This window comes from Zootoca vivipara, chromosome 9, assembly GCF_963506605.1.
Source record: "Zootoca vivipara chromosome 9, rZooViv1.1, whole genome shotgun sequence".
In the NCBI taxonomy this organism is placed as follows: domain Eukaryota; kingdom Metazoa; phylum Chordata; class Lepidosauria; order Squamata; family Lacertidae; genus Zootoca; species Zootoca vivipara.
In genome coordinates this window covers 18,540,038-18,553,346 of record NC_083284.1, presented here as the reverse complement: position 1 = coordinate 18,553,346, position 13,309 = coordinate 18,540,038, and the positions used below count along the sequence as shown (strand labels likewise).

Below are 13,309 nucleotides of genomic sequence, written 5' to 3'. Positions count from 1 at the left end.
ATATGTGTTTGTGATAGTATGGAACGATATGCACATTACAGGCAAAAATTGTTTTGCATCAGGGTTACGTTCCTGACCCCCATGAGCATTGGCAGAACTCGCTCTGCCCATTACACTACACCCCACCCCACCCCACCCCACCCACCCCCTTTTCTGGTCACCTCTGAGTTGCTGCGATGCACTTGTGCACGATTGCACACATATCAGACAAGCATAAAACAGCGTAAAACAGTTCTCCTCCAAGGGTCTTCTGCTGGTTCCCTCACTACAAGAAGCGAAGTTACAGGGAACCAGGCAAAGGGCCTTCTTGGTAGTGGCACCCGCCCTGTGGAACGCCCTCCCATTAGACGTTAGACGTAAAGGATTTTTAGAAGGCATCGGTAGGCAGTCCTGTATCAGGAAGTTTTTAACATTTTGTGTTTTAGCATGTTCTGATATATGCTGTGAGCCACCCAGAGTGGGCGGGGTATAAATAATAAAATGAATTTATTATTAATTATTATTATTATTATTATATAGCAGAACACAGCATTCATTGACCTAATCAAAGGAACTGAGCTTCACTCACAAGTGGTGCTTGCATCTAGTTAGTATTATTGAAGAAGAAATATAAGTAGTAGGAATTAAAGTAATATTTGGTTGCAATTTAGAAGGGGGGAAATGGCCACCAGATTAAAACATTGCACTGCATCTTCAAATCTATCATTCCTTTTAATTCCAAAGTTCAGGCTGTGAATGTGGTTGTGTAAGTAGCCAAAAACAGCATACCTCCACCTACCACCCCAAAGAAGGAAATATCTGAAGGCTTTGGAGAATGCCAGCGTTTGCTGAAGTACAAGCAAAAAACAAAAAACCATTTCTGGAAAGTCTTAGGGCTGTGGAGAACCAAACAAACCTTCCCAACAAGGTTTGCGCATGCCACACAAATGCTGACTGACCATACCAGGGAGTTGGGACAGGGTTGCAAGGAGGAATCAAATATTAAGGGTGAAATGGAATGGCTGGAATCCTAAACAGCAGGACTCCATTCTGCAGCAGTTTGTTGCAGGTCCCCTATCAACTTCTGAAAGGTCTAAGAACTTAAGAAGGCCCCTCCTGGATCAGGTCAAAGCCACATCTAGAGCAGCATCCTGTCACCACAGTGGCCAACACAGTGGCTCTTTGTGTACCCCCCAAAATAAGGCAAATCAGAATGATTTGGGTCATGATGTCACATTCCCAAGTCAGAGAGCACCATTAGCAAGGTGTTTCAAGGAGGTGTCAGGGTCACCACTAAACTTCCAAGTCGCTCTGTGACTTGTACAAGTTTTTTTTCTGAGAAATTAAACAAGCTAACTGAGGAAATTCCCAGAGCTTAAGAGGAGAGATGATGAAGATGAGAGGAGACGGGTGGAGAGAGGGTACAATCTTTCATTTTGACATACAGGCCCAGCTTTTAATCACGGTTAATTGTTTTACAAGAGCACTTAAATCACTGTGATTTGGTGGAGGGATTTTGAAGTAAACAGAGTTCTTCTTCTCATGGGTCATCATTCTCGACTGAGTTTTGTCTGTGAGAAAAGTGTGTAAACAGCAGGACTAAGACTATTGGGATGGCTTGCTTCTTTCCCAAGCATTCTTTTTCCTAACAAACAATTAAAAACCATAGCTTTCACTGTCTCTTTTCTTCAGAGCGGAATTTCAATAAGGCAGGTATGAGAAAAAAGGTATGACTTTTCCAAGTTTTTACAGCAGAAGTAAAATCCCCTAGCAAAATGGCTCCTGAACCTTTTTTTCCCCAAACTTTGGCAGGTTTCTAACCCAGCACCAATTCTGCCTGCCCCCTAAAGAAATTGGGGATGGAGATGTGATTTCTATATTCACACTCCAAAGTGGCAATGTCTGCCTTTGTAGGATAACCACAGCACCTATCTTTCTGAAATGTGTTAGGCTTCATCTCCTCCAAAGGATGACCACATGTGCAATTTGCATTCAGTTTCATCAGAAACTAAAAGAGACTGCCCCCCCCCCCTTGCATATCCCCTGAATGAATCTACCTGGAATTTGGCAGGCTTAATTTGCACAGGAGAGGGTTCATCTGCCTGCAAATTTCATCCACTTATGTGAAGAGGGAAAGAGTCATAGCCATTTTTAGTCAATAGAGATGAAACAGATATTCAGATTTGGACGCAAATAATGAATCAGAGCAGATCCAAAACACAATGGGCTGCTTCCAAATGTTACAGATACAAGGCAAAGCTTGTGGCCGTTGCACACCCCTGATTTCTGATATCTAGACATGATCTAGGTGTTCAGGAATGCAGTTCAGCAACCAGAACATCTGGGAGGCTGGGGAAGACGACTTACTACAATTGCCCTCCCCAGAACTGCCCCTATTGTTGTCATCCGCCTTCTCTGAAAGAGTGAAAAGGGAGCCAGCTGTTAACCATCCAGCCTGGTGAGAAAAACCCCACGCTCTGTGCACTGATTTTATTCAGCAGTGATCTGCCTTATATTATTAAATATTAGTATCTTTGTGTGAAGAAAGACACATACACCCTTGTTTGTCCCAAATGGATTTATTTTTTATCAAACAAGCAAAAAATCTACCTTATTAACTCTTATCACCACCACCTTAGTGCATGTGTGGGCTTCTCTCCCTCACACACACACAGTACTTCCAACTACTGCACTACAATATCGTGTGCACAGTCAGTGTTGTAAGAAGCAAGGCATCACTTTGACATTTGCCACCATCGTTGTTACACACCCACACCCCTATTGTTAGCAATCCATTATTTTGCCGGATCATGAGGCATGCACATGATGCTGGCAGCAAACCATGTGTTGCCCCCAGGGAGCAATGACTGGGAGCAATGGCAGAGTTGGTAGCAACACTGGCCATTAGGCTTACTCCTCTTGCTCAAATGCACCATCACTGTTGAAGGCAGGAGCAGTGATGACAGACAGCAGTGGCAGCTTCACCCCAGCCTCTTGTGTTCTGAGACTGGCAGCACTAGCAGTGGGAGCAAGGTGCAGGGCATAGTCTAGGATTACTTTGAGTTGGCAGTGGGTACAAGCTATTCTATCCGCTCGCACTGCAGGGAGCAGCTGAGCAGGCAGAAGGCACGACACCACCAGCAGCCTCATCCTGCACCTGCCCCAAGTTCCTCTTGCTCCAAGAAGATGCAGAGTTAGGGAAGTCAGGCAGGAGGTTGCAGGACACCAGTCTACTCAAGTCAAAACACTTTGCTTGCATCTCTGTGTGCAGCACTACCTAGGGGGCACGCGTCTAATGCCACTGAATTAGTGACCACACAGAGAGAGACAAAAATCACATGGAGAAGTAAGCAAATCAGTTATAGTTTTCCCCTTTACCAAAATCTGTCTGTCAACTTTAAAGATGTTCAAGCAACACACACACACACACACACACACACGGGGGTGGGTAGAGGCAAACAAACTAGGTCCCATTTTCCTAAAATTTGGCAGGTTTTATCCACTCTGGACTCTAGAGAGGCTCCTACAACAGCAGATTTCATCCACTGCTGTCAAAACAGGGGAAGTTACAGCTGGTTTTTATTTCCCAATAGTAGAGGGGAAAGGAAATGGAGCTTCATTTTGGTCAGAAAAGGGTACTGAAACCCATGAAATCGGGCAACCTCCAAAGTGATTTGGACTGAGGCAGGCTGTAAAGCTGAAAAATCAGGGTCCAAACTGAATCTCATCTATTTCGCCAAGTCTGTCTTTGCCCAAGTTCACAGTTACTGAGTAAGACCATTGGCACATCTGTCCTATTACTGTCTAATGCTGACTGACATGGGATCTCCAAGGTCTCAGGCAGAGATCTTTCCTTGCTCTGTTAGTTAGAAATGCCAACAATTCAACTTGTAACATTCTGTGTGCAAAACCTGTGATTAAGGAATGAGCTATAGCCCCTCTCTTAAATCCCAATAAGCACACCAGATCTTCTCTTAGCCACTTCTTGCCAAGAATGGTTTATTTGTAGCTGAAACAAAATAAAAAAAATTCCTTCCAGTAGCACCTTAGAGACCAACTAAGTTTGTCATTTGGTATGAGCTTTTGTGTGCATGCACACTTCTTCAGATACACTGAAACAATGTCGCTGTCTACAATGGTTTTCAGACTGCATTCCTTCTCACAGATTCATCTCCATGAAACTATGAATATGGAATCAATTCCTCCTTTGCCTACATGTTCTTCCAAGAAGAGCGGACCTCGTCTAATTAATGCTTATTGAAGCCACCAAAATCCACTACCAGTCCTCTGATATAATCGTCCAAAAAAGTCAGATGTCATTGAATCAAGACAGAAAGTATCTATGTATCTTTACAATGGTAAAGTGCAAAAATAAATAAAAATGCAGGTGCAATGAATAGCATATGGATTACTATCCTTGGTGAGGCTTAGTTAACTTGATAAAAGTTCCTAGTAACCGGTGGGTCATCTTACCAGCAGGAATGGAAAATTATAGTGGACAGAGGACACCTGTTAGAACAAGGAGTTTGCAGTTGCTGCTAGTACAGTTCTTGGATAAAGGACACTCAGTACCATACTACGTATTAGACTACTGATCGCGAAGTTGACTTTTAATGAATAGAAACCTTTTTCGCCTTTAACGTTCAAAATGCCCTCACTCTAAAAGACCACACATGGGGCTAATTTATTCCAAGAGTGAAATTACCAACTACAGGCCAAATGTGTGATGTTGGTTCACATGGCTTTTGTAACTTAGATATAACCCCCCTGTTAATTTAGCTGGTGTCAAATTAGAAACAAATGTGGAGTTTTCAGCAGTGGGCTATACATCTCTCTCCTAACTCCTACCACCAACATTCCTCAGTTGAAGGGTTTCCACCACCATGCTGAGGAGGTTTGCCTGTCCCCAACATTTCTGCGTTGTCTTGCTCTAGTTTCTTTTTTTAATCCTACAGAGAAATGTGTGGTTGTGTGCAATTAATCACATTGATAGATCAATCTGCTACAGAACTTCCAGATGGTTTTGCATGTATCTGCTTCAAACACACACAATGCCTGAAATCTCCATGGTGACTGTTCCCAATCATTGTGTTGGCCATTGCTACTCCAAACTAAAGAAACAGCAACAGTGACACAAAATCAGTTTATCATGCCAGCATTACTCTCCCCCCCATTGACTGCAAGCTCAACAATGGGAGAGGACTGTCACTCTCATGTCCTGCTTGGGCATCGGTGTAGCCAGGATTTTTGCGTGGGGGGGGGGGGAGAACCCCAGAGTTGTATTGATTTTGATTGATGGGAGGGCAGCTGCCTGCCCCTTCCTATAGGCATCTGGTTGGCCATTGTGGGATAGCAGGGGTGACAATTTTAAATTGAGCATTAGGGTCAATTTGACACTCTTGCACAGCAAACCTGTTTCTCCACCAAATCAAACTTTTTGCAATAAGTAACAGGAAAATGTGCTGCAAACTGTGGGCTGATGACTGATTGATTGATGCAATACTGGATACAGCCCTCTGATGTGTTTTTGGAAAAGGTAAATACTATGTTAGCCCTATTCACAGTAGGCATACAGAAATTAATGGACAGGAGTAGTTTAAGTCCATTTATTTCAAGGAGTCCACTCCCAGCATAATTTAGCTGCATACAACACAGAGTGGGTGCTCAATAAATAGCCAACGTTGTCTAATCTGCTTGCAACCTTTGCAGGAACAAAGCAGGATGCGTGCTCAACAGGGCACCTGCAAGCAACCAATCATTTTTACCCAGAGAGGCTAATGTGGTCCTAAAAGCTGACCTTAGGGCTACAACACCCAGCCTAACTTTTCTGCTTGGTTTGCTTATTTTTTCCTCAGTCCCCTCCTGCTTTGTGTTAACATCTCGCCTGACGAAGAGTCCTGCTCAACTTGAAAGCTTGCTAGTACTATTCTGTGACATCTTCGTTGGCTCTAATAAAATGAGTCTCCAGCTATGGGTTTTTCTCGGCTGTCTTCTGCTCTTTATCGCACTCCTTTCATATAGCAACCGGCAGAAGGACGAGAGGTGTGAGGTGCTCGACTCGGTCTCCTGTGTTCAGAAGCCCTGAAAGCTTCCCCGGCGGAACCCCGAGGAAATTGAGGGGAGGGCAGTGCTCTGCCGAGGAGACCGATGAAGGAACCGACGCCGCGGACTCGTCGCACCCTTCCCAAACTGAAGGGTTTGGGGCCAGGAATACGTTGTCCCCCTCCCTCCAGAGACCTCTCTTCCCACCCCACCCCCACCCCTGCGCCCAATTCTGCCCAGGCGCTTCCCACCGCCACCCTCAGGAGCCCCCCTGCCTCGCCGGGGGTGAAAAGGCGCCTCAGAGACTACTGGGAGGGGGCGGGAAAACGTGAGGGGCGCGCGGACAGACTCCAAGGCGAACGCGGTGAAACAAGCGCGGCAAAAATTTTTAAAACCACCTCAGAGTTTTGTCCTTCAGCAATACCATCACCACCAGCCCGGCTCACTCTTTTCCCGCCCGGGCTGCTCCCAAACTCACTTGCAACTCCTGGAAACCCCAAGTCTGCTGGCAGGCTGCAGCCGAGTCACGCCGGGCTTCCCTTCCTGGGCTGGGAGGAGGCGGGAGAGCGGCGTCGCCCACTTCGCGCCGCCAGAGGCTTCTCCTTTCCCCCGGAGCCGCGGCGGCCTCCGTGCGCGGCGTCTCCGGCGTCCCCTCTCCACGCCGCTGCTCTCGCCTCTATTCTCTCTCACAGACAGATCTGCTCGGCTTGGTTTCCTTGCCCTCTCCAGCTCCCACTAGTGATTGTAGAGAGCCAAATGCTTTCAAGGGATTATATTAGGCAGCTCTTTTTGCCTCGCTCTTCTCGCTTCCCCACCCCCTCCACACGCCGAAGAATGCAGGCGCTGAACCTTCATTGGGGCCGATTCACACGTTATCGAGCATGCTACGTGTTGTAGGGGAGAACGCGCCGCCTGCGCGCGATGCATCACGTGCAACGAATTTACTGCTTTATTGAAATTTACTCGATGGCTTTTAGAACCCACTTTGGCTTGTATCAGGGATGGGGAATTTGTGTGCCTCCCCAGGTGTGTTTCAGCACCGACTTCCATCAGTTCCAGACAGCAGTGTCAATTATGAGAGATGGTGGGTGCTGGAGTCCAAGAACGTTTGCAGGGCCACAGGTTCCCTATCCCTGATGTTAAGTGGATCCTCAAAACAGGCTGAGAGGGTAATTTTAGGTTGCTTGCAGAGCACTTGTTTAGGGTGCAGACATCCTGATTTGTTTGCACCAAGTTTGCAGGGAGTTTATTATGACTCCAGGAATTTATTAAGCATCCATTCCAAATTGTTTGTGGGGATGTTCACACAACACATTCGGTGACTGCACTATGTACACAAATAGACAAACTACACTCATATAGGGTTACTCACATGTAGTGTTCAAGGAGCTTACCATCTGTGTACCCAAACAAATGAACTGTACAAATCAACATGTGCACACTTTTCCACACAAAATCTTGTACATGCATACAGACAGCTTGTGCAAGTGTAATGTGTGAGCAAGCCTTGCATGGTGTCATGTTATCCCACACTTTCCAGTGCGTTTTCCTGTCTTTTAACCCAATAACTCTATTAATTTGATTTGATCTGAAACAGGTTTGTTGAGCAAGAGCACCCAAATTTGCTTATGCCACCTGAATTGGCAGGCATGTGGTTGAAGCATATCTGCAAAAGAATGACAGTATGGATGTGCTCATAGGCATCTTTACTCAGAGGTAAATTCCACTATGCTCCATGGAGATTACGCCAGGTAAGTGTGCACAGGATTAAAGACTAAGACAACATCCAAATTTACTTTATGTAAAATGCCAAACAGATAGGCTTGGTCTGGTCCTGTAGCAAAAGAAGTGTAAGAAGGTGGAAATGAGTTGTACCACCTTGTACTATAAGGAAAGGCTGTAGCTCAGTTGTAAAAGGTAAAGGTAAAGGGATACCTGACCATTAGGTCCAGTCATGGGCAACTCTGGGGTTGTGGCGCTGATCTCGCTTTACTGGCTAAGGGAGCTGGCATACAGCTTCTGGGTCATGTGGCCAGCATGACTAAGCCGCTTCTGGCGAACCAGAGCAGCGCACGGAAACGCTGTTTACCTTCCCGCTGGAGCGGTACCTATTTATCTACTTGCACTTTGACGTGCTTTCGAACTGCTAGGTTGGCAGGACCTGGGACTGAGCAACGGGAGCTCACCCTGTTGTGGGGATTCAAACCGCCGACCTTCAGATTGGCAAGCCCTAAGCTCAGTGGTTTAGACCACAGCGTCACCTGCATCAGTTGTAGACCACCTGTTTTGCATGCAAAAGGTATCAGGTTCAATCTGGTAGGGCCAGGAGAGAGCCCTGTCTGAAATCTTGAGGAGCTGCTGCCAGTCACTGCAGACAATACTGAGCCCAATAGTCTGACTGAGTATAAGACAGCTTCCTATGCTCCTTCAAAGGAGAGGATTTCTGTTCACTTCCCACTTGAGGTAGTGCCTTTATTCTGACTTATCATAGGGCCAACCCTGTGAGGAACAAACATTTCATCCTTGCTTCTAGTCTATGTCAATGGTGCACTGTGTAAGGTTGCCAGTTCCAAGCCCTCCTCTGGGAAACTGGGGGTGGGTGGGGTGCTGCCAGAGAGATCTTTGCACCACGGTGCTGGATATGCTTAAGATGGCCCTTTTATCAGGCACACCGCACACACACAAAAAGCAGGGTGGGGGAAGGTCCCTTTATGAATCTGCATTAGTATGGTAACTAGCAAGCACAAGAAAGGAGCACTTTTCATATTATTATTTAAGAATGTGATGAACCTGCCTGAAGATAGAAGTGAAGAGGAGGTGGTTCCAGCCAAAAATAAGAAGAAAGTGGACCATTTGCTTTAAGTGTGGAAACCAAGCACATCCTTTTACTGCACATGCTGTCCCTGGCATTCGTTGTCATTGGATATGCTCATCATGTTTAATCCCCCCCCCTCGTCATTTTTTCAACTGCACAATCCCCACCCATTTTGGGTGGCGTTCAACTACATTTTATTCAGCGTAGAGCCATTGAGATTAACAAACAGGGCTAAATTAGGTCCATTAATTCCAGTTAGCTGAATGCCACCCTTGTGTTCAAGAAAAGAAGTGAGGTGGGTGTCTTATTCTGCCTAATGGTAGGGCCCTGAATGCTACAGACTACCTACACTGTAAGTGCCCAATTGATGTGTTTCTGAAGCACATGCACAAAGGCCAAAGCTTTTGTTTTTCATATTGTTGAGGAACACTAAGGAAGAACGCAAAGAAGTGCTCTCGAGATTTTGGGACACTGAAACATACCAAGGAGTGCGCAAACCAGTTCAAAAGCAAATACACAGAAACAAAAAGTTCCTCCACCTGACCTGTCACCCACTTTGAGGACTGAACCTTTGATTAAGTTCTTGACATGTTGGGCGAAATCTTGTTTGCCTTTTTCCTTTCATGCACCTTTGCACTTGTAGGCCCTGCCTGGGACCCAAGCCAGAACTGCTCAAAGCATGCGAGAAAAGGTTTAGAACTGACTGAGCCTGGAAGCGGAAATATTGGAGGCTTTACAAGAAAGCTTGCTTTTGTTTGATTTCTGTGGCCTAAGCTCGCAAAATTCATGTTCACAGATTATCCTCACACATTCAAAACCTCTGGCTCCTTTGGCAATTTTCCTGCTCACAGCACTGACAGATCCCTTCGTAGGTGTTTACCAATCTCCGCTGCCCATCAAACACTTTGCTGCCTCATGTCGAACTGTCCCTTTCAATATTTTACACCCATCTGCATACTATGTAGCACAAAAGTGTAGAACAATGCTCAGGAAAAGCATAAGAAGCATGCACATGCCATAAGATGGAAAGAGCAGGAAATAGAGAGATAGGGTATATGCACAAATATTGGCTATATAATTAGAGTTTGTGGAAAGGGCAAAACCTTCAGAAATGGAAAAAAAGATTATTAAAAGAAAGAATGGAATAGAAGTAGGGCAAAGGCAAGGAATTAAGCAACATTTTATAGAGCTGAAAACACCTCAAATTTTTGATGGTTATGCTTTCCTTCATGATTGAAAAAAAGGCAAATTGCTTTTTAAAGCCAAAAATAAGATTAGCAGACTATATAGTGTCCGTATTTGGTCAATGTGATATTGCTAAACTGGAGAATTATCAAAGCAGAAGTTGTTAAGCTGTGAAAAATAAATAAATAGGACCAACTAGCTTTGTCTTGCAGGCTGTAAAGCTAAACCGGATAGACTAGGGCTGAGGAACCTATGGACTTCCAGATCCTGCTGAACTCCAACTCCAAAAATATTATTTTAAAAAACCCAATTGCTGAAACACTGGCCATGTTTCTTCCTGTCCTTCTGCTTTGTTTTTCCCGGGGAGACTACTTCATGCGTAATTCATGGGTTAACAGTCTCTTTTAGCTGTTTTGTCTATTAAATGGCAGTTGTAAAAACTCTTGGCTGCCAACAGCGATGTTTCAAAGAAGAGATAGAGCTATCTGACAAGATGCTGCTCAGGGTTGTCAGCAGCAACACTAGTTGGTAAGTAATTGTCTAAAACTGATATTACTTCCAAAGCAAACAGACAAAAACCACAGAAATGTTCACTCTGGTTTGCAAAGTGGTCTGCATGATTTCAGCTCCCTGGCCCTCAGAGTGTTGAACAGTATTCTTCAGATGCCCTATTTATCAGCACAACGCAAGCCCCTGTAATCACACACTGTATAAACAAAGTGTCAAGGGGACAAAAATCATCACTTGCTTTGAAACTTTGTTCAACAATTCCTGCAAAATATTTATGATATTCCAGTCTTATATAGTTCACCCAGCAGTTTTCCATTCTAGGGATTGACCCAAGTCCACACCTGAGGTGCTCTCAGGCTATTCACTAGACCAGGGGTCCCCAAACTAGCCAGATGTGGCCCAATCGCCTTTTCAATCCAGCCCGCGGATTGTCAGCATGTTTTTACATGAGTAGAATGTGTCCTTTTATATAAATGCATCTCTGGGTTATTTGTGGGGCATAGGAATTGGTTTTGGTTTTTTTTCAAAATATAGTCCGGCCCCCCACAAGGTCTGAGGGACAGTGGACCGGCCCCCTGATGAAAAAGTTTGGTGACCCCTGCACTAGACCAAGCAGTCAAGTTGCCCTGAGATGTGCTCTCTGTTTTCATCTCCTGCAAACAACCCAGATAAAATATGTTTGTTAATCATATCCCTTTGCAAAGGGATCCTATTTTTTCAAGACATCATTTAGGATACATTGATGATATTACTCTCTTCCTCCTTAATTTACCAGCATTGGAGGTCATCCACGCTTGCCATTTTCCTGTGGTTTATCAGTTCTTCTTTTTGCATTTTTACTGAAAATTGTAACACATGTACGAGAGAGTGAGTGAGTGCCTGGTTTGCACATAATACTAAACCATGGTAAATAATCACTTAGCATTGTGTGTGAACTCTGCCCAGCATCTTAACTGCAGTGTTGTTTTGTTTTTGTCAACAAACCACAACTTGAAGTCATGCTTTGTTGTTGGCTTACAGAACTTGGGTTTGTTTTAATAATGGCTTGGCATTACATGTGGATCCAGCAACTTTCCTTAATCATGGATGGATGAACCACCTTGTACTGTTGGACAAGATGATTGTTCAGGGTGGCAGCACAGTGTCCCTAGGTGGCCGCAGTTGCTCCATCAGTCGATGGCGTCCTCCCCACCTCCCACTGGATCCCAGAGCCCAGCTCCCCAGAAAGTGATGTCATACCACTTACACCTGGCATCTTCAGGTAGGACTGGGAAAGAACCTGTGGTTTTCCATATGTTGTTGGATTAGGACTCTGTTGACCCCAGCCAGCATGGTGAGACCACAGGTTTTCTACCCTGGTTCTACTCCATTTGATACACCAGAAGGAGCTGCTACCAGATTCCCACTTGTCTTGCAGGACTCTGCACTAGAAGGGGGATATAATTGGTGGAAGTTTAAGGATTAGGATCAGAGGAACTGAGCAGCATCTGAGGGATGAGGAGGAAATAAACTGAACTTTCTTAAGATAATTTCTATCAGGACTGGCAAGATGCTGACAAGTGTGCAACGGGGAAGCGGGGCTGGAATCTGACTTGGGAGATGGGGCCAATGATTTGTGGGGACCTGTACTAGCCAGGAGGCAAGAGAGGCAGCTTCAGAACTGGAGGGTGGAGCACAAGAGGAGGAAGGTCTGGTCAGTGAAGGGGCAGGTGCTTCACCACCCTCTCCTGCACCACTGTCTCCCAGGACCAGGAGAGAATTGAAGCGGGAAGAACAGAGGCAGCTTCCATGCAGATGTAGTCTCTGCCTGCTCGTGTACAGCCTATCGGGGGAACATACATAAGCTGGTGGCATGTTGATCCCTGCTGCAACTGCTCCCTAGAGTGCAGACCGGGGAATAGCTGCCTAGATGTCCAGCTGGTGCATGGGTATTTGGAGTCATAGAAGCCTTTGTAAGTGCTCGCTTTTGACAGTAAAGAGTTAACTATACTATCTCCTGTGTACATTCTGTGATTATTTATGGCTGAGTATATCAGTCAGTAGAGTATCTCAGGGTCATGGGTTTGAGCCCCATGCTGGGCAAAATGATTCCTGCATTGCAGAGGTTAGACTAGATGAGCCTCACAATATCTTCAAACTCTACATTTCTGTGAATCTATGTCCATAATAGGGATTGGCTTCCCTGTTCTGTACCTGCTTGTCTTTTGATCACCTCATCATAACTCAAACCCAGTCTGTTGTGGTTTTAATCTCTATAAACTTACATGATCATGGCCCAGTTTGGAGATTTGTGAAAATAACTTCAGTTGTTTTTGTTCCTTCTGGCAATGCTACCAGCATTTGCTTACATAATGGATATTGCTATTTACAGTACTGCTACTGTAATTCATTGCCCATCATCAGGGGGTGGGGTGGTAATGGACTCTATATGTCCTAAAAATATTCAGGGGGAAAAGTGCCTGCACTGTTGTTTTTTATTCTATATAATAAATAAATGAAAAGCATGATATTAATATATTACTAATTAAGGATTAGATGTGAAGAGGCTAAGTCATTCACAATGGGATTGACAATGGGAAATTAACACCTGAAGATAAATTCCAAGAATATATAGAAGAGGAAGAAGGAAAAGCCCAGCTAGGAGAAAAGACTGATCAGGATTCATGTGATCGCTCTGATACCTCTGAATTGGAGCAACAAGAAGTGGAGCAACAAGAAGTGGAACTGATTTCATGGGAAATGTGGGAAAAGGCAAATAAGCAAGGGAAAGAGTGTGGG

General features: G+C 44.9%; 1 protein-coding gene across 2 annotated transcripts in view; it reads right to left on the bottom strand.

Annotated features, from left to right (window-relative positions):
• BMPR1B (bone morphogenetic protein receptor type 1B) overlaps nucleotides 1-6,746 on the bottom strand; it is a 212,971-nt gene extending 206,225 nt beyond the window's left edge. For both annotated transcript variants that reach the window (XM_035112925.2, XM_060278454.1), the window contains exon 1: nucleotides 6,500-6,746. The gene's annotated coding sequence lies outside the window, so the exon portion shown is untranslated. The remainder of the gene's footprint in view (nucleotides 1-6,499) is intronic.
• Between the last annotated feature and the right edge of the window lie 6,563 nt (nucleotides 6,747-13,309).